At 48.4% G+C, this 18,916-nt stretch overlaps 14 non-coding genes across 14 annotated transcripts; all 14 read right to left on the bottom strand.

Moving 5' to 3' along the window:
* Positions 1 to 1,945: 1,945 nt before the first annotated feature.
* On the bottom strand, positions 1,946 to 2,018 carry TRNAY-GUA (transfer RNA tyrosine (anticodon GUA)). The gene has a single exon. It is a non-coding gene; the product is annotated as a tRNA-Tyr (tRNA).
* Positions 2,019 to 4,002: 1,984 nt separating this feature from the next.
* On the bottom strand, positions 4,003 to 4,075 carry TRNAN-AUU (transfer RNA asparagine (anticodon AUU)). Its single transcript has one exon. It is a non-coding gene; the product is annotated as a tRNA-Asn (tRNA).
* A 660-nt stretch (positions 4,076 to 4,735) lies between these two features.
* On the bottom strand, positions 4,736 to 4,808 carry TRNAY-GUA (transfer RNA tyrosine (anticodon GUA)). The gene has a single exon. It is a non-coding gene; the product is annotated as a tRNA-Tyr (tRNA).
* Positions 4,809 to 5,323: 515 nt separating this feature from the next.
* Positions 5,324 to 5,396, bottom strand: TRNAY-GUA (transfer RNA tyrosine (anticodon GUA)). The gene has a single exon. It is a non-coding gene; the product is annotated as a tRNA-Tyr (tRNA).
* A 2,274-nt stretch (positions 5,397 to 7,670) lies between these two features.
* On the bottom strand, positions 7,671 to 7,743 carry TRNAY-GUA (transfer RNA tyrosine (anticodon GUA)). Its single transcript has one exon. It is a non-coding gene; the product is annotated as a tRNA-Tyr (tRNA).
* A 1,542-nt stretch (positions 7,744 to 9,285) lies between these two features.
* Positions 9,286 to 9,358, bottom strand: TRNAY-GUA (transfer RNA tyrosine (anticodon GUA)). The gene has a single exon. It is a non-coding gene; the product is annotated as a tRNA-Tyr (tRNA).
* Positions 9,359 to 11,486: 2,128 nt separating this feature from the next.
* TRNAY-GUA (transfer RNA tyrosine (anticodon GUA)) lies at positions 11,487 to 11,559 on the bottom strand. Its single transcript has one exon. It is a non-coding gene; the product is annotated as a tRNA-Tyr (tRNA).
* A 1,542-nt stretch (positions 11,560 to 13,101) lies between these two features.
* TRNAY-GUA (transfer RNA tyrosine (anticodon GUA)) lies at positions 13,102 to 13,174 on the bottom strand. The gene has a single exon. It is a non-coding gene; the product is annotated as a tRNA-Tyr (tRNA).
* Positions 13,175 to 14,128: 954 nt separating this feature from the next.
* TRNAY-GUA (transfer RNA tyrosine (anticodon GUA)) lies at positions 14,129 to 14,201 on the bottom strand. The gene has a single exon. It is a non-coding gene; the product is annotated as a tRNA-Tyr (tRNA).
* A 367-nt stretch (positions 14,202 to 14,568) lies between these two features.
* TRNAY-GUA (transfer RNA tyrosine (anticodon GUA)) lies at positions 14,569 to 14,641 on the bottom strand. Its single transcript has one exon. It is a non-coding gene; the product is annotated as a tRNA-Tyr (tRNA).
* Positions 14,642 to 15,302: 661 nt separating this feature from the next.
* TRNAY-GUA (transfer RNA tyrosine (anticodon GUA)) lies at positions 15,303 to 15,374 on the bottom strand. Its single transcript has one exon. It is a non-coding gene; the product is annotated as a tRNA-Tyr (tRNA).
* A 1,979-nt stretch (positions 15,375 to 17,353) lies between these two features.
* On the bottom strand, positions 17,354 to 17,426 carry TRNAY-GUA (transfer RNA tyrosine (anticodon GUA)). The gene has a single exon. It is a non-coding gene; the product is annotated as a tRNA-Tyr (tRNA).
* Positions 17,427 to 18,380: 954 nt separating this feature from the next.
* Positions 18,381 to 18,453, bottom strand: TRNAY-GUA (transfer RNA tyrosine (anticodon GUA)). Its single transcript has one exon. It is a non-coding gene; the product is annotated as a tRNA-Tyr (tRNA).
* A 367-nt stretch (positions 18,454 to 18,820) lies between these two features.
* On the bottom strand, positions 18,821 to 18,893 carry TRNAY-GUA (transfer RNA tyrosine (anticodon GUA)). Its single transcript has one exon. It is a non-coding gene; the product is annotated as a tRNA-Tyr (tRNA).
* Between the last annotated feature and the right edge of the window lie 23 nt (positions 18,894 to 18,916).

The raw sequence follows: 18,916 nt of genomic DNA, 5'->3' as shown, positions 1-18,916 counted from the left end.
TTTTGACTTTTTACGCTACATCTGAGACCCCACAACACCTCTCCCGGGTGAGCTCGAACTTTCAACCTTTCGATTAACAGCTGAACGCGCTAATCATTGCACCACGGAGCCCAAAAATTAAATGGTCGTCAGGTATTGTGGAAAATCTTTGGCTTTCTACGTTACATTTGAGATCCCACAACACCGCTCCCGGGTGGCTCGAAACACCAACCTATTGGTTTACAGCCGAACGCGCTAACCATTGCGCCACGGAAGCCCAAAAACTAAATGGTCGTCAGGTATTGTGGAAAAACTTTGGCTTTTTACGTCACATCTGAGACCTCACAACACCGCTCCCGGATGGGCTCGAACCACAAACCTATTGGTTAACAGCCGAACGCGCTAACCATTGAGCCACGGAAGCTCAGAAATTAAATGGTTGTCAGGTATTGTGGATAAGTTATGACTTATTACGTTACATCTGAGACCCTACAACAACTCTCCCGGTTGGGCTCAAACCACCAACCTTTCGGTTAACAGCCGAACGCGCTAACCATTGGGCCAAGGAAGCCCAAAAATTAAATGGTCGTCAGGTATTGTGGAAAAACCTTGACTTTTTACGTCGCATCTGAGACCTCACAACACCGCTCCCGAATGGGCTCGTACCACCAACCTATTGGTTAACAGCCGAACGCGCTAACCATTGAGCCACGGAAGCTCAGAAATTAAATGGTCGTCACGTATTGTGGAAAAACTTTGGCTTTCTGCGTTACATTTGAGATCCCACAACATCGCTCCCGGGTGGTCTCGAACCACCAACCTTTTGATTGACAGATGAACGCGCTAACCCTTGCGCCAAGGAAGCCCAAAAATTAAATGGTCGTCAGGTATTGTGGAAAAACTTGGCTTTCTACGTTACATTCGAGATCCCACAACACCGCTCCCGGGTGGGCTTGAACCATCAACCTTTCGGTTAACAGCCGAACGCGCTAACCATTGCGCCACGGAAGCCCAAAAATTAAATGGTCGTCAGGTATTGTGGAAAAACTTTGGCTTTCTACGTTACATTTGAGATCCCACAACACCGCTCCCGGGTGGGCTCGAACCAACAACCTATTGGTTAACAGCCGAACGTGCTAACCATTGCGCCACGGAAGCCCAAAAATTAAATGGTCGTCAGGTAATGTAGAAAAACTTTGGCTTTCTACGCTACATTTGAGATCCCACAACACCGCTCCCGGGTGGGCTCGAACCGCCAACCTATTGGTTAACAGCTGAACGCGCTAACCATTGCGCCACGGAAGCCCAAAAATTAAATGATCGTCAGGTATTGTGTAAAAACCTTGACTTTTTACGTCACATCTGAGACCTCACAACACCGCTCCCGGATGGGCTCGAACCACCAACCTATTGGTTAACAGCCGAACGCGCTAACCATTGCGCCGCGGAAGCCCAAAAGTTAAATGCTCGTCAGGTATTGTGTAAAAAGCTTGACTTTTTACGTCACATCTGAGACCTCACAACACCGCTCCCGGATGAGCTCGAACCACCAACCTATTGGTTAACAGCCGAACGCGCTAACCATTGCGCCACGGAAGCCCAAGAATTAAATGGTCATCAGGTATTGTGGAAAAACTTTGGCTTTCTACGTTACATTTGAGATCCCACAACACCGCTCCCGGGTGGGCTCGAACCACCAACCTATTTTTTAACAGCCGAACGCGCTAACCATTGAGCCACGGATCCTCAGAAATTAAATGGTTGTCACGTATTGTGGAAACGTTTTGACTTTTTACGCTACATCTGAGACCCCACAACACCTCTCCCGGGTGAGCTCGAACTTTCAACCTTTCGATTAACAGCTGAACGCGCTAATCATTGCACCACGGAGCCCAAAAATTAAATGGTCGTCAGGTATTGTGGAAAATCTTTGGCTTTCTACGTTACATTTGAGATCCCACAACACCGCTCCCGGGTGGGCTCGAACCACCAACCTATTGGTTTACAGCCGAACGCGCTAACCATTGCGCCACGGAAGCCCAAAAACTAAATGGTCGTCAGGTATTGTGGAAAAACTTTGGCTTTCTACGTAACATATGAGATCCCACAACACCGCCCCCGGGTGGGCTCGAACCACCAACCTAGTGGTTAACAGCTGAACGCGCTAACCATTGCGCCACGGAAGCCCAAAAATTAAATGCTCGTCAGGTATTGTGTAAAAACCTTGACTTTTTACGTCACATCTGAGACCTCACAACACCGCTCCCGGATGGGCTCGAACCACCAACCTATTTTTTAACAGCCGAACGCGCTAACCATTGAGCCACGGAACCTCAGAAATGAAATGGCTGTCACGTATTGTGGATAAGTTATGACATATTACGTTACATCTGAGACCCTACAACACCTCTCCCGGTTGGGCTCGAACCACCAACCTTTCGGTTAACAGCCGAACGCGCTAACCATTGCACCAAGGAAGCCCAAAAATTAAATGGTCGTCAGGTATTGTGGAAAATCTTTGGCTTTCTACGTTACATTTGAGATCCCGCAACACCGCTCCCGGGTGGGCTCGAACCACAAACCTACTGGTTTACAGCCGAACGCGCTAACCATTGCGCCACGGAAGCCCAAGAATTAAATGGTCGTCAGGTATTGTGGAAAAACTTTGGCTTTCTACGCTACATTTGAGATCCCACAACACCGCTCCCGGGTGGGCTCGAACCGCCAACCTATTGGTTAACAGCTGAACGCGCTAACCATTGCGCCACGGAAGCCCAAAAATTAAGTGATCGTCAGGTATTGTGTAAAAACCTTGACTTTTTACGTCACATCTGAGACCTCACAACACCGCTCCCGGATGGGCTCGAACCACCAACCTATTGGTTAACAGCCGAACGCGCTAACCCTTGCGCCACGGAAGCCCAAAAGTTCAATGCTCGTCAGGTATTGTGTAAAAACCTTGACTTTTTACGTCACATCTGAGACCTCACAACACCGCTCCCGGATGGGCTCGAACCACCAACCTATTGGTAAACAGCCGAACGCGCTAATCATTGAGCCACGGAAGCTCGGAAATTAAATGGTTGTCAGGTATTGTGGATAAGTTATGACTTATTACGTTACATCTGAGACCCTACAACAACTCTCCCGGTTGGGCTCAAACCACCAACCTTTCGGTTAACAGCCGAACGCGCTAACCATTGGGCCAAGGAAGCCCAAAAATTAAATGGTCGTCAGGTATTGTGGAAAAACCTTGACTTTTTACGTCGCATCTGAGACCTCACAACACCGCTCCCGAATGGGCTCGTACCACAAACCTATTGGTTAACAGCCGAACGCGCTAACCATTGAGCCACGGAAGCTCAGAAATTAAATGGTCGTCACGTATTGTGGAAAAACTTTGGCTTTCTGCGTTACATTTGAGATCCCACAACATCGCTCCCGGGTGGTCTCGAACCACCAACCTTTCGATTGACAGATGAACGCTCTAACCATTGCGCCAAGGAAGCCCAAAAATTAAATGGTCGTCAGGTATTGTGGAAAAACTTGGCTTTCTACGTTACATTCGAGATCCCACAACACCGCTCCCGGGTGGGCTCGAACCAACAACCTATTGGTTAACAGCCGAACGTGCTAACCATTGCGCCACGGAAGCCCAAAAATTAAATGGTCGTCAGGTAATGTAGAAAAACTTTGGCTTTCTACGCTACATTTGAGATCCCACAACACCGCTCCCGGGTGGGCTCGAACCGCCAACCTATTGGTTAACAGCTGAACGCGCTAACCATTGCGCCACGGAAGCCCAAAAATTAAGTGATCGTCAGGTATTGTGTAAAAACCTTGACTTTTTACGTCACATCTGAGACCTCACAACACCGCTCCCGGATGGGCTCGAACCACCAACCTATTGGTTAACAGCCGAACGCGCTAACCATTGCGCCGCGGAAGCCCATAAGTTAAATGCTCGTCAGGTATTGTGTAAAAAGCTTGACTTTTTACGTCACATCTGAGACCTCACAACACCGCTCCCGGATGAGCTCGAACCACCAACCTATTGGTTAATAGCCGAACGCGCTAACCATTGCGCCACGGAAGCCCAAGAATTAAATGGTCATCAGGTATTGTGGAAAAACTTTGGCTTTCTACGTTACATTTGAGATCCCACAACACCGCTCCCGGGTGGGCTCGAACCACCAACCTATTTTTTAACAGCCGAACGCGCTAACCATTGAGCCACGGATCCTCAGAAATTAAATGGTTGTCACGTATTGTGGAAACGTTTTGACTTTTTACGCTACATCTGAGACCCCACAACACCTCTCCCGGGTGAGCTCGAACTTTCAACCTTTCGATTAACAGCTGAACGCGCTAATCATTGCACCACGGAGCCCAAAAATTAAATGGTCGTCAGGTATTGTGGAAAAACTTTGGCTTTCTACGTTACATTTGAGATCCCACAACACCGCTCCCGGGTGGGCTCGAACCACCAACCTATTTTTTAACAGCCGAACGCGCTAACCATTGAGCCACGGATCCTCAGAAATTAAATGGTTGTCACGTATTGTGGAAACGTTTTGACTTTTTACGCTACATCTGAGACCCCACAACACCTCTCCCGGGTGAGCTCGAACTTTCAACCTTTCGATTAACAGCTGAACGCGCTAATCATTGCACCACGGAGCCCAAAAATTAAATGGTCGTCAGGTATTGTGGAAAATTTTTGGCTTTCTACGTTACATTTGAGATCCCACAACACCGCTCCCGGGTGGGCTCGAACCACCAACCTATTGGTTTACAGCCGAACGCGCTAACCATTGCGCCACGGAAGCCCAAAAACTAAATGGTCGTCAGGTATTGTGGAAAAACTTTGGCTTTCTACGTTACATTTGAGATCCCACAACACCGCCCCCGGGTGGGCTCGAACCACCAACCTAGTGGTTAACAGCTGAACGCGCTAACCATTGCGCCACGGAAGCCCAAAAATTAAATGCTCGTCAGGTATTGTGTAAAAACCTTGACTTTTTACGTCACATCTGAGACCTCACAACACCGCTCCCGGATGGGCTCGAACCACCAACCTATTTTTTAACAGCCGAACGCGCTAACCATTGAGCCACGGAACCTCAGAAATGAAATGGCTGTCACGTATTGTGGATAAGTTATGACATATTACGTTACATCTGAGACCCTACAACACCTCTCCCGGTTGGGCTCGAACCACCAACCTTTCGGTTAACAGCCGAACGCGCTAACCATTGCACCAAGGAAGCCCAAAAATTAAATGGTCGTCAGGTATTGTGGAAAATCTTTGGCTTTCTACGTTACATTTGAGATCCCGCAACACCGCTCCCGGGTGGGCTCGAACCACAAACCTATTGGTTTACAGCCGAACGCGCTAACCATTGCGCCACGGAAGCCCAAGAATTAAATGGTCGTCAGGTATTGTGGAAAAACTTTGGCTTTCTACGTTACATTTGAGATCCCACAACACCGCTCCCGGGTGGGCTCGAACCACCAACCTATTTTTTAACAGCCGAACGTGCTAACCATTGAGCCACGGATCCTCAGAAATTAAATGGTTGTCACGTATTGTGGAAACGTTTTGACTTTTTACGCTACATCTGAGACCCCACAACACCTCTCCCGGGTGAGCTCGAACTTTCAACCTTTCGATTAACAGCTGAACGCGCTAATCATTGCACCACGGAGCCCAAAAATTAAATGGTCGTCAGGTATTGTGGAAAATCTTTGGCTTTCTACGTTACATTTGAGATCCCACAACACCGCTCCCGGGTGGCTCGAAACACCAACCTATTGGTTTACAGCCGAACGCGCTAACCATTGCGCCACGGAAGCCCAAAAACTAAATGGTCGTCAGGTATTGTGGAAAAACTTTGGCTTTTTACGTCACATCTGAGACCTCACAACACCGCTCCCGGATGGGCTCGAACCACAAACCTATTGGTTAACAGCCGAACGCGCTAACCATTGAGCCACGGAAGCTCAGAAATTAAATGGTTGTCAGGTATTGTGGATAAGTTATGACTTATTACGTTACATCTGAGACCCTACAACAACTCTCCCGGTTGGGCTCAAACCACCAACCTTTCGGTTAACAGCCGAACGCGCTAACCATTGGGCCAAGGAAGCCCAAAAATTAAATGGTCGTCAGGTATTGTGGAAAAACCTTGACTTTTTACGTCGCATCTGAGACCTCACAACACCGCTCCCGAATGGGCTCGTACCACCAACCTATTGGTTAACAGCCGAACGCGCTAACCATTGAGCCACGGAAGCTCAGAAATTAAATGGTCGTCACGTATTGTGGAAAAACTTTGGCTTTCTGCGTTACATTTGAGATCCCACAACATCGCTCCCGGGTGGTCTCGAACCACCAACCTTTTGATTGACAGATGAACGCGCTAACCCTTGCGCCATGGAAGCCCAAAAATTAAATGGTCGTCAGGTATTGTGGAAAAACTTGGCTTTCTACGTTACATTCGAGATCCCACAACACCGCTCCCGGGTGGGCTTGAACCATCAACCTTTCGGTTAACAGCCGAACGCGCTAACCATTGCGCCACGGAAGCCCAAAAATTAAATGGTCGTCAGGTATTGTGGAAAAACTTTGGCTTTCTACGTTACATTTGAGATCCCACAACACCGCTCCCGGGTGGGCTCGAACCAACAACCTATTGGTTAACAGCCGAACGTGCTAACCATTGCGCCACGGAAGCCCAAAAATTAAATGGTCGTCAGGTAATGTAGAAAAACTTTGGCTTTCTACGCTACATTTGAGATCCCACAACACCGCTCCCGGGTGGGCTCGAACCGCCAACCTATTGGTTAACAGCTGAACGCGCTAACCATTGCGCCACGGAAGCCCAAAAATTAAATGATCGTCAGGTATTGTGTAAAAACCTTGACTTTTTACGTCACATCTGAGACCTCACAACACCGCTCCCGGATGGGCTCGAACCACCAACCTATTGGTTAACAGCCGAACGCGCTAACCATTGCGCCGCGGAAGCCCAAAAGTTAAATGCTCGTCAGGTATTGTGTAAAAAGCTTGACTTTTTACGTCACATCTGAGACCTCACAACACCGCTCCCGGATGAGCTCGAACCACCAACCTATTGGTTAACAGCCGAACGCGCTAACCATTGCGCCACGGAAGCCCAAGAATTAAATGGTCATCAGGTATTGTGGAAAAACTTTGGCTTTCTGCGTTACATTTGAGATCCCACAACATCGCTCCCGGGTGGTCTCGAACCACCAACCTTTTGATTGACAGATGAACGCGCTAACCCTTGCGCCAAGGAAGCCCAAAAATTAAATGGTCGTCAGGTATTGTGGAAAAACTTGGCTTTCTACGTTACATTCGAGATCCCACAACACCGCTCCCGGGTGGGCTTGAACCATCAACCTTTCGGTTAACAGCCGAACGCGCTAACCATTGAGCCACGGATCCTCAGAAATTAAATGGTTGTCACGTATTGTGGAAACGTTTTGACTTTTTACGCTACATCTGAGACCCCACAACACCTCTCCCGGGTGAGCTCGAACTTTCAACCTTTCGATTAACAGCTGAACGCGCTAATCATTGCACCACGGAGCCCAAAAATTAAATGGTCGTCAGGTATTGTGGAAAATCTTTGGCTTTCTACGTTACATTTGAGATCCCACAACACCGCTCCCGGGTGGGCTCGAACCACCAACCTATTGGTTTACAGCCGAACGCGCTAACCATTGCGCCACGGAAGCCCAAAAACTAAATGGTCGTCAGGTATTGTGGAAAAACTTTGGCTTTCTACGTAACATTTGAGATCCCACAACACCGCCCCCGGGTGGGCTCGAACCACCAACCTAGTGGTTAACAGCTGAACGCGCTAACCATTGCGCCACGGAAGCCCAAAAATTAAATGCTCGTCAGGTATTGTGTAAAAACCTTGACTTTTTACGTCACATCTGAGACCTCACAACACCGCTCCCGGATGGGCTCGAACCACCAACCTATTTTTTAACAGCCGAACGCGCTAACCATTGAGCCACGGAACCTCAGAAATGAAATGGCTGTCACGTATTGTGGATAAGTTATGACATATTACGTTACATCTGAGACCCTACAACACCTCTCCCGGTTGGGCTCGAACCACCAACCTTTCGGTTAACAGCCGAACGCGCTAACCATTGCACCAAGGAAGCCCAAAAATTAAATGGTCGTCAGGTATTGTGGAAAATCTTTGGCTTTCTACGTTACATTTGAGATCCCGCAACACCGCTCCCGGGTGGGCTCGAACCACAAACCTACTGGTTTACAGCCGAACGCGCTAACCATTGCGCCACGGAAGCCCAAGAATTAAATGGTCGTCAGGTATTGTGGAAAAACTTTGGCTTTCTACGTTACATTTGAGATCCCACAACACCGCTCCCGGGTGGGCTCGAACCACCAACCTATTTTTTAACAGCCGAACGTGCTAACCATTGAGCCACGGATCCTCAGAAATTAAATGGTTGTCACGTATTGTGGAAACGTTTTGACTTTTTACGCTACATCTGAGACCCCACAACACCTCTCCCGGGTGAGCTCGAACTTACAACCTTTCGATTAACAGCTGAACGCGCTAATCATTGCACCACGGAGCCCAAAAATTAAATGGTCGGCAGGTATTGTGGAAAATCTTTGGCTTTCTACGTTACATTTGAGATCCCACAACACCGCTCCCGGGTGGCTCGAAACACCAACCTATTGGTTTACAGCCGAACGCGCTAACCATTGCGCCACGGAAGCCCAAAAACTAAATGGTCGTCAGGTATTGTGGAAAAACTTTGGCTTTTTACGTCACATCTGAGACCTCACAACACCGCTCCCGGATGGGCTCGAACCACCAACCTATTGGTTAACAGCCGAACGCGCTAACCATTGCGCCACGGAAGCCCAAAAATTAAATGCTCGTCAGGTATTGTGTAAAAACCTTGACTTTTTACGTCACATCTGAGACCTCACAACACCGCTCCCGGATGGGCTCGAACCACCAACCTATTTTTTAACAGCCGAACGCGCTAACCATTGAGCCACGGAACCTCAGAAATGAAATGGCTGTCACGTATTGTGGATAAGTTATGACATATTACGTTACATCTGAGACCCTACAACACCTCTCCCGGTTGGGCTCGAACCACCAACCTTTCGGTTAACAGCCGAACGCGCTAACCATTGCACCAAGGAAGCCCAAAAATTAAATGGTCGTCAGGTATTGTGGAAAATCTTTGGCTTTCTACGTTACATTTGAGATCCCGCAACACCGCTCCCGGGTGGGCTCGAACCACAAACCTATTGGTTTACAGCCGAACGCGCTAACCATTGCGCCACGGAAGCCCAAGAATTAAATGGTCGTCGGGTATTGTGGAAAAACTTTGGCTTTCTACGTTACATTTGAGATCCCACAACACCGCTCCCGGGTGGGCTCGAACCACCAACCTATTTTTTAACAGCCGAACGTGCTAACCATTGAGCCACGGATCCTCAGAAATTAAATGGTTGTCACGTATTGTGGAAACGTTTTGACTTTTTACGCTACATCTGAGACCCCACAACACCTCTCCCGGGTGAGCTCGAACTTTCAACCTTTCGATTAACAGCTGAACGCGCTAATCATTGCACCACGGAGCCCAAAAATTAAATGGTCGTCAGGTATTGTGGAAAATCTTTGGCTTTCTACGTTACATTTGAGATCCCACAACACCGCTCCCGGGTGGCTCGAAACACCAACCTATTGGTTTACAGCCGAACGCGCTAACCATTGCGCCACGGAAGCCCAAAAACTAAATGGTCGTCAGGTATTGTGGAAAAACTTTGGCTTTTTACGTCACATCTGAGACCTCACAACACCGCTCCCGGATGGGCTCGAACCACAAACCTATTGGTTAACAGCCGAACGCGCTAACCATTGAGCCACGGAAGCTCAGAAATTAAATGGTTGTCAGGTATTGTGGATAAGTTATGACTTATTACGTTACATCTGAGACCCTACAACAACTCTCCCGGTTGGGCTCAAACCACCAACCTTTCGGTTAACAGCCGAACGCGCTAACCATTGGGCCAAGGAAGCCCAAAAATTAAATGGTCGTCAGGTATTGTGGAAAAACCTTGACTTTTTACGTCGCATCTGAGACCTCACAACACCGCTCCCGAATGGGCTCGTACCACCAACCTATTGGTTAACAGCCGAACGCGCTAACCATTGAGCCACGGAAGCTCAGAAATTAAATGGTCGTCACGTATTGTGGAAAAACTTTGGCTTTCTGCGTTACATTTGAGATCCCACAACATCGCTCCCGGGTGGTCTCGAACCACCAACCTTTTGATTGACAGATGAACGCGCTAACCCTTGCGCCAAGGAAGCCCAAAAATTAAATGGTCGTCAGGTATTGTGGAAAAACTTGGCTTTCTACGTTACATTCGAGATCCCACAACACCGCTCCCGGGTGGGCTTGAACCATCAACCTTTCGGTTAACAGCCGAACGCGCTAACCATTGCGCCACGGAAGCCCAAAAATTAAATGGTCGTCAGGTATTGTGGAAAAACTTTGGCTTTCTACGTTACATTTGAGATCCCACAACACCGCTCCCGGGTGGGCTCGAACCAACAACCTATTGGTTAACAGCCGAACGTGCTAACCATTGCGCCACGGAAGCCCAAAAATTAAATGGTCGTCAGGTAATGTAGAAAAACTTTGGCTTTCTACGCTACATTTGAGATCCCACAACACCGCTCCCGGGTGGGCTCGAACCGCCAACCTATTGGTTAACAGCTGAACGCGCTAACCATTGCGCCACGGAAGCCCAAAAATTAAATGATCGTCAGGTATTGTGTAAAAACCTTGACTTTTTACGTCACATCTGAGACCTCACAACACCGCTCCCGGATGGGCTCGAACCACCAACCTATTGGTTAACAGCCGAACGCGCTAACCATTGCGCCGCGGAAGCCCAAAAGTTAAATGCTCGTCAGGTATTGTGTAAAAAGCTTGACTTTTTACGTCACATCTGAGACCTCACAACACCGCTCCCGGATGAGCTCGAACCACCAACCTATTGGTTAACAGCCGAACGCGCTAACCATTGCGCCACGGAAGCCCAAGAATTAAATGGTCATCAGGTATTGTGGAAAAACTTTGGCTTTCTACGTTACATTTGAGATCCCACAACACCGCTCCCGGGTGGGCTCGAACCACCAACCTATTTTTTAACAGCCGAACGCGCTAACCATTGAGCCACGGATCCTCAGAAATTAAATGGTTGTCACGTATTGTGGAAACGTTTTGACTTTTTACGCTACATCTGAGACCCCACAACACCTCTCCCGGGTGAGCTCGAACTTTCAACCTTTCGATTAACAGCTGAACGCGCTAATCATTGCACCACGGAGCCCAAAAATTAAATGGTCGTCAGGTATTGTGGAAAATCTTTGGCTTTCTACGTTACATTTGAGATCCCACAACACCGCTCCCGGGTGGGCTCGAACCACCAACCTATTGGTTTACAGCCGAACGCGCTAACCATTGCGCCACGGAAGCCCAAAAACTAAATGGTCGTCAGGTATTGTGGAAAAACTTTGGCTTTCTACGTAACATTTGAGATCCCACAACACCGCCCCCGGGTGGGCTCGAACCACCAACCTAGTGGTTAACAGCTGAACGCGCTAACCATTGCGCCACGGAAGCCCAAAAATTAAATGCTCGTCAGGTATTGTGTAAAAACCTTGACTTTTTACGTCACATCTGAGACCTCACAACACCGCTCCCGGATGGGCTCGAACCACCAACCTATTTTTTAACAGCCGAACGCGCTAACCATTGAGCCACGGAACCTCAGAAATGAAATGGCTGTCACGTATTGTGGATAAGTTATGACATATTACGTTACATCTGAGACCCTACAACACCTCTCCCGGTTGGGCTCGAACCACCAACCTTTCGGTTAACAGCCGAACGCGCTAACCATTGCACCAAGGAAGCCCAAAAATTAAATGGTCGTCAGGTATTGTGGAAAATCTTTGGCTTTCTACGTTACATTTGAGATCCCGCAACACCGCTCCCGGGTGGGCTCGAACCACAAACCTACTGGTTTACAGCCGAACGCGCTAACCATTGCGCCACGGAAGCCCAAGAATTAAATGGTCGTCAGGTATTGTGGAAAAACTTTGGCTTTCTACGTTACATTTGAGATCCCACAACACCGCTCCCGGGTGGGCTCGAACCACCAACCTATTTTTTAACAGCCGAACGTGCTAACCATTGAGCCACGGATCCTCAGAAATTAAATGGTTGTCACGTATTGTGGAAACGTTTTGACTTTTTACGCTACATCTGAGACCCCACAACACCTCTCCCGGGTGAGCTCGAACTTACAACCTTTCGATTAACAGCTGAACGCGCTAATCATTGCACCACGGAGCCCAAAAATTAAATGGTCGGCAGGTATTGTGGAAAATCTTTGGCTTTCTACGTTACATTTGAGATCCCACAACACCGCTCCCGGGTGGCTCGAAACACCAACCTATTGGTTTACAGCCGAACGCGCTAACCATTGCGCCACGGAAGCCCAAAAACTAAATGGTCGTCAGGTATTGTGGAAAAACTTTGGCTTTTTACGTCACATCTTAGACCTCACAACACCGCTCCCGGATGGGCTCGAACCACCAACCTATTGGTTAACAGCCGAACGCGCTAACCATTGCGCCACGGAAGCCCAAAAATTAAATGCTCGTCAGGTATTGTGTAAAAACCTTGACTTTTTACGTCACATCTGAGACCTCACAACACCGCTCCCGGATGGGCTCGAACCACCAACCTATTTTTTAACAGCCGAACGCGCTAACCATTGAGCCACGGAACCTCAGAAATGAAATGGCTGTCACGTATTGTGGATAAGTTATGACATATTACGTTACATCTGAGACCCTACAACACCTCTCCCGGTTGGGCTCGAACCACCAACCTTTCGGTTAACAGCCGAACGCGCTAACCATTGCACCAAGGAAGCCCAAAAATTAAATGGTCGTCAGGTATTGTGGAAAATCTTTGGCTTTCTACGTTACATTTGAGATCCCGCAACACCGCTCCCGGGTGGGCTCGAACCACAAACCTATTGGTTTACAGCCGAACGCGCTAACCATTGCGCCACGGAAGCCCAAGAATTAAATGGTCGTCAGGTATTGTGGAAAAACTTTGGCTTTCTACGTTACATTTGAGATCCCACAACACCGCTCCCGGGTGGGCTCGAACCACCAACCTATTTTTTAACAGCCGAACGTGCTAACCATTGAGCCACGGATCCTCAGAAATTAAATGGTTGTCACGTATTGTGGAAACGTTTTGACTTTTTACGCTACATCTGAGACCCCACAACACCTCTCCCGGGTGAGCTCGAACTTACAACCTTTCGATTAACAGCTGAACGCGCTAATCATTGCACCACGGAGCCCAAAAATTAAATGGTCGGCAGGTATTGTGGAAAATCTTTGGCTTTCTACGTTACATTTGAGATCCCACAACACCGCTCCCGGGTGGCTCGAAACACCAACCTATTGGTTTACAGCCGAACGCGCTAACCATTGCGCCACGGAAGCCCAAAAACTAAATGGTCGTCAGGTATTGTGGAAAAACTTTGGCTTTTTACGTCACATCTGAGACCTCACAACACCGCTCCCGGATGGGCTCGAACCACCAACCTATTGGTTAACAGCCGAACGCGCTAACCATTGCGCCACGGAAGCCCAAGAATTAAATGGTCGTCAGGTATTGTGGCAAAACTTTGGCTTTCTACGTTACATTTGAGATCCCACAACACCGCTCCCGGGTGGGCTCGAACCACCAACCTATTGGTTAACAGCCGAACGCGCTAACCATTGAGCCACAGAACCTCAGAAATTAAATGGTTTTCACGTATTGTGGAAACGTTTTGACTTTTTACGCTACATCTGAGACCCCACAACACCTCTCCCGGTTGGGCTCGAACAACCAACCTACTGGTTAACAGCCGAACGCGCTAACCATTGCGCCACGGAAGCCCAAGAATTAAATGGTCGTCAGGTATTGTGGAAAAACTTTGGCTTTCTACGTTACATTTGAGATCCCACAACACCGCTCCCGGGTGGGCTCGAACCACAAACCTATTGGTTTACAGCCGAACGCGCTAACCATTGCGCCACGGAAGCCCAAGAATTAAATGGTCGTCAGGTATTGTGGAAAAACTTTGGCTTTCTACGTTACATTTGAGATCCCACAACACCGCCCCCGGGTGGGCTCGAACCACCAACCTATTTTTTAACAGCCGAACGTGCTAACCATTGAGCCACGGATCCTCAGAAATTAAATGGTTGTCACGTATTGTGGAAACGTTTTGACTTTTTACGCTACATCTGAGACCCCACAACACCTCTCCCGGGTGAGCTCGAACTTTCAACCCTTCGATTAACAGCTGAACGCGCTAATCATTGCACCACGGAGCCCAAAAATTAAATGGTCGTCAGGTATTGTGGAAAATCTTTGGCTTTCTACGTTACATTTGAGATCCCACAACACCGCTCCCGGGTGGGCTCGAACCACCAACCTATTGGTTTACAGCCGAACGCGCTAACCATTGCGCCACGGAAGCCGAAAAACTAAATGGTCGTCAGGTATTGTGGAAAAACTTTGGCTTTCTACGTTACATTTGAGATCCCACAACACCGCCCCCGGGTGGGCTCGAACCACCAACCTAGTGGTTAACAGCTGAACGCGCTAACCATTGCGCCACGGAAGCCCAAAAATTAAATGCTCGTCAGGTATTGTGTAAAAACCTTGACTTTTTACGTCACATCTGAGACCTCACAACACCGCTCCCGGATGGGCTCGAACCACCAACCTATTGGTTAACAGCCGAACGCGCTAACCATTGCGCAACGGAAGCCCAAGAATTAAATGGTCGTCAGGTATTGTGGAAAAACTTTGGCTTTCTACGTTACATTTGAGATCCCACAACACCGCTCCCGGGTGGGCTCGAACCACCAACCTATTTTTTAACAGCCGAACGTGCTAACCATTGAGCCACGGATCCTCAGAAATTAAATGGTTGTCACGTATTGTGGAAACGTTTTGACTTTTTACGCTACATCTGAGACCCCACAGCACCTCTCCCAGGTGAGCTCGAACTTTCAACCTTTCGATTAACAGCTGAACGCGCTAATCATTGCACCACGGAGCCCAAAAATTAAATGGTCGTCAGGTATTGTGGAAATTATTTGGCTTTCTAAGTTACATTTGAGATCCCACAACACCGCTCCCGGGTGGCTCGAACCACCAACCTATTGGTTTACAGCCGAACGCGCTAACCATTGCGCCACGGAAGCCCAAAAACTAAATGGTCGTCAGGTATTGTGGAAAAACTTTGGCTTTCTACGTTACATTTGAGATCCCACAACACCGCTCCCGGGTGGGCTCGAACCACCAACCTATTGGTTAACAGCTGAACGCGCTAACCATTGCGCCACGGAAGCCCAAAAATTAAATGCTCGTCAGGTATTGTGTAAAAACCTTGACTTTTTACGTTCATCTGAGACCTCACAACACCGCTCCCGGATGGGCTCGAACCACCAACCTATTGGTTAACAGCCGAACGCGCTAACCATTGCGCCACGGAAGCCCAAGAATTAAATGGTCGTCAGGTATTGTGGAAAAACTTTGGCTTTCTACGTTACATTTGAGATCCCACAACACCGCTCCCGGGTGGGCTCGAACCACCAACCTATTTTTTAACAGCCGAACGTGCTAACCATTGAGCCACGGATCCTCAGAAATTAAATGGTTGTCACGTATTGTGGAAACGTTTTGACTTTTTACGCTACATCTGAGACCCCACAACACCTCTCCCGGGTGAGCTCGAACTTACAACCTTTCGATTAACAGCTGAACGCGCTAATCATTGCACCACGGAGCCCAAAAATTAAATGGTCGGCAGGTATTGTGGAAAATCTTTGGCTTTCTACGTTACATTTGAGATCCCACAACACCGCTCCCGGGTGGCTCGAAACACCAACCTATTGGTTTACAGCCGAACGCGCTAACTATTGCGCCACGGAAGCCCAAAAACTAAATGGTCGTCAGGTATTGTGGAAAAACTTTGGCTTTCTACGTTACATTTGAGATCCCACAACACCGCTCCCGGGTGGGCTCGAACCACCAACCTATTGGTTAACAGCTGAACGCGCTAACCATTGCGCCACGGAAGCCCAAAAAATAAATGCTCGTCAGGTATTGTGTAAAAACCTTGACTTTTTACGTTCATCTGAGACCTCACAACACCGCTCCCGGATGGGCTCGAACCACCAACCTATTGGTTAACAGCCGAACGCGCTAACCATTGCGCCACGGAAGCCCAAGAATTAAATGGTCGTCAGGTATTGCGGAAAAACTTTGGCTTTCTACGTTACATTTGAGATCCCACAACACCGCTCCCGGGTGGGCTCGAACCACCAACCTATTTTTTAACAGCCGAACGTGCTAACCATTGAGCCACGGATCCTCAGAAATTAAATGGTTGTCACGTATTGTGGAAACGTTTTGACTTTTTACGCTACATCTGAGACCCCACAACACCTCTCCCGGGTGAGCTCGAACTTACAACCTTTCGATTAACAGCTGAACGCGCTAATCAATGCACCACGGAGCCCAAAAATTAAATGGTCGGCAGGTATTGTGGAAAATCTTTGGCTTTCTACGTTACATTTGAGATCCCACAACACCGCTCCCGGGTGGCTCGAAACACCAACCTATTGGTTTACAGCCGAACGCGCTAACCATTGCGCCACGGAAGCCCAAAAACTAAATGGTCGTCAGGTATTGTGGAAAAACTTTGGCGTTTTACGTCACATCTGAGACCTCACAACACCGCTCCCGGATGGGCTCGAACCACCAACCTATTGGTTAACAGCCGAACGCGCTAACCATTGCGCCACGGAAGCCCAAAAATTAAATGCTCGTCAGGTATTGTGTAAAAACCTTGACTTTTTACGTCACATCTGAGACCTCACAACACCGCTCCCGGATGGGCTCGAACCACCAACCTATTTTTTAACAGCCGAACGCGCTAACCATTGAGCCACGGAACCTCAGAAATGAAATGGCTGTTACGTATTGTGGATAAGTTATGACATATTACGTTACATCTGAGACCCTACAACACCTCTCCCGGTTGGGCTCGAACCAACAACCTTTCGGTTAACAGCCGAACGCGCTAACCATTGCACCAAGGAAGCCCAAAAATTAAATGGTCGTCAGGTATTGTGGAAAATCTTTGGCTTTCTACGTTACATTTGAGATCCCGCAACACCGCTCCCGGGTGGGCTCGAACCACAAACCTATTGGTTTACAGCCGAACGCGCTAACCATTGCGCCACGGAAGCCCAAGAATTAAATGGTCGTCAGGTATTGTGGAAAAACTTTGGCTTTCTACGTTACATTTGAGATCCCACAACACCGCTCCCGGGTGGGCTCGAACCACCAACCTATTTTTTAACAGCCGAACGTGCTAACCATTGAGCCACGGATCCTCAGAAATTAAATGGTTGTCACGTATTGTGGAAACGTTTTGACTTTTTACGCTACATCTGAGACCCCACAACACCTCTCCCGGGTGAGCTCGAACTTACAACCTTTCGATTAACAGCTGAACGCGCTAATCATTGCACCACGGAGCCCAAAAATTAAATGGTCGGCAGGTATTGTGGAAAATCTTTGGCTTTCTACGTTACATTTGAGATCCCACAACACCGCTCCCGGGTGGCTCGAAACACCAACCTATTGGTTTACAGCCGAACGCGCTAACCATTGCGCCACGGAAGCCCAAAAACTAAATGGTCGTCAGGTATTGTGGAAAAACTTTGGCTTTTTACGTCACATCTGAGACCTCACAACACCGCTCCCGGATGGGCTCGAACCACCAACCTATTGGTTAACAGCCGAACGCGCTAACCATTGCGCCACGGAAGCCCAAGAATTAAATGGTCGTCAGGTATTGTGGAAAAACTTTGGCTTTCTACGTTACATTTGAGATCCCACAACACCGCTCCCGGGTGGGCTCGAACCACCAACCTATTGGTTAACAGCCGAACGCGCTAACCATTGAGCCACAGAACCTCAGAAATTAAATGGTTTTCACGTATTGTGGAAACGTTTTGACTTTTTACGCTACATCTGAGACCCCACAACACCTCTCCCGGTTGGGCTCGAACAACCAACCTACTGGTTAACAGCCGAACGCGCTAACCATTGCGCCACGGAAGCCCAAGAATTAAATGGTCGTCAGGTATTGTGGAAAAACTTTGGCTTTCTACGTTACATTTGAGATCCCACAACACCGCTCCCGGGTGGGCTCGAACCACAAACCTATTGGTTTACAGCCGAACGCGCTAACCATTGCGCCACGGAAGCCCAAGAATTAAATGGTCGTCAGGTATTGTGGAAAAACTTTGGCTTTCTACGTTACATTTGAGATCCCACAACACCGCCCCCGGGTGGGCTCGAACCACCAACCTATTTTTTAACAGCCGAACGTGCTAACCATTGAGCCACGGATCCTCAGAAATTAAATGGTTGTCACGTATTGTGGAAACGTTTTGACTTTTTACGCTACATCTGAGACCCCACAACACCTCTCCCGGGTGAGCTCGAACTTTCAACCCTTCGATTAACAGCTGAACGCGCTAATCATTGCACCACGGAGCCCAAAAATTAAATGGTCGTCAGGTATTGTGGAAAATCTTTGGCTTTCTACGTTACATTTGAGATCCCACAACACCGCTCCCGGGTGGGCTCGAACCACCAACCTATTGGTTTACAGCCGAACGCGCTAACCATTGCGCCACGGAAGCCCAAAAACTAAATGGTCGTCAGG

The sequence above is a fragment of the Phalangium opilio genome, unplaced genomic scaffold, assembly GCF_054372755.1.
Source record: "Phalangium opilio isolate 3A_F unplaced genomic scaffold, DU_Popi_V2 ptg000329l_1, whole genome shotgun sequence".
NCBI classification, from domain to species: domain Eukaryota; kingdom Metazoa; phylum Arthropoda; class Arachnida; order Opiliones; family Phalangiidae; genus Phalangium; species Phalangium opilio.
This window is presented reverse-complemented; position numbering and strand designations above follow the sequence as displayed.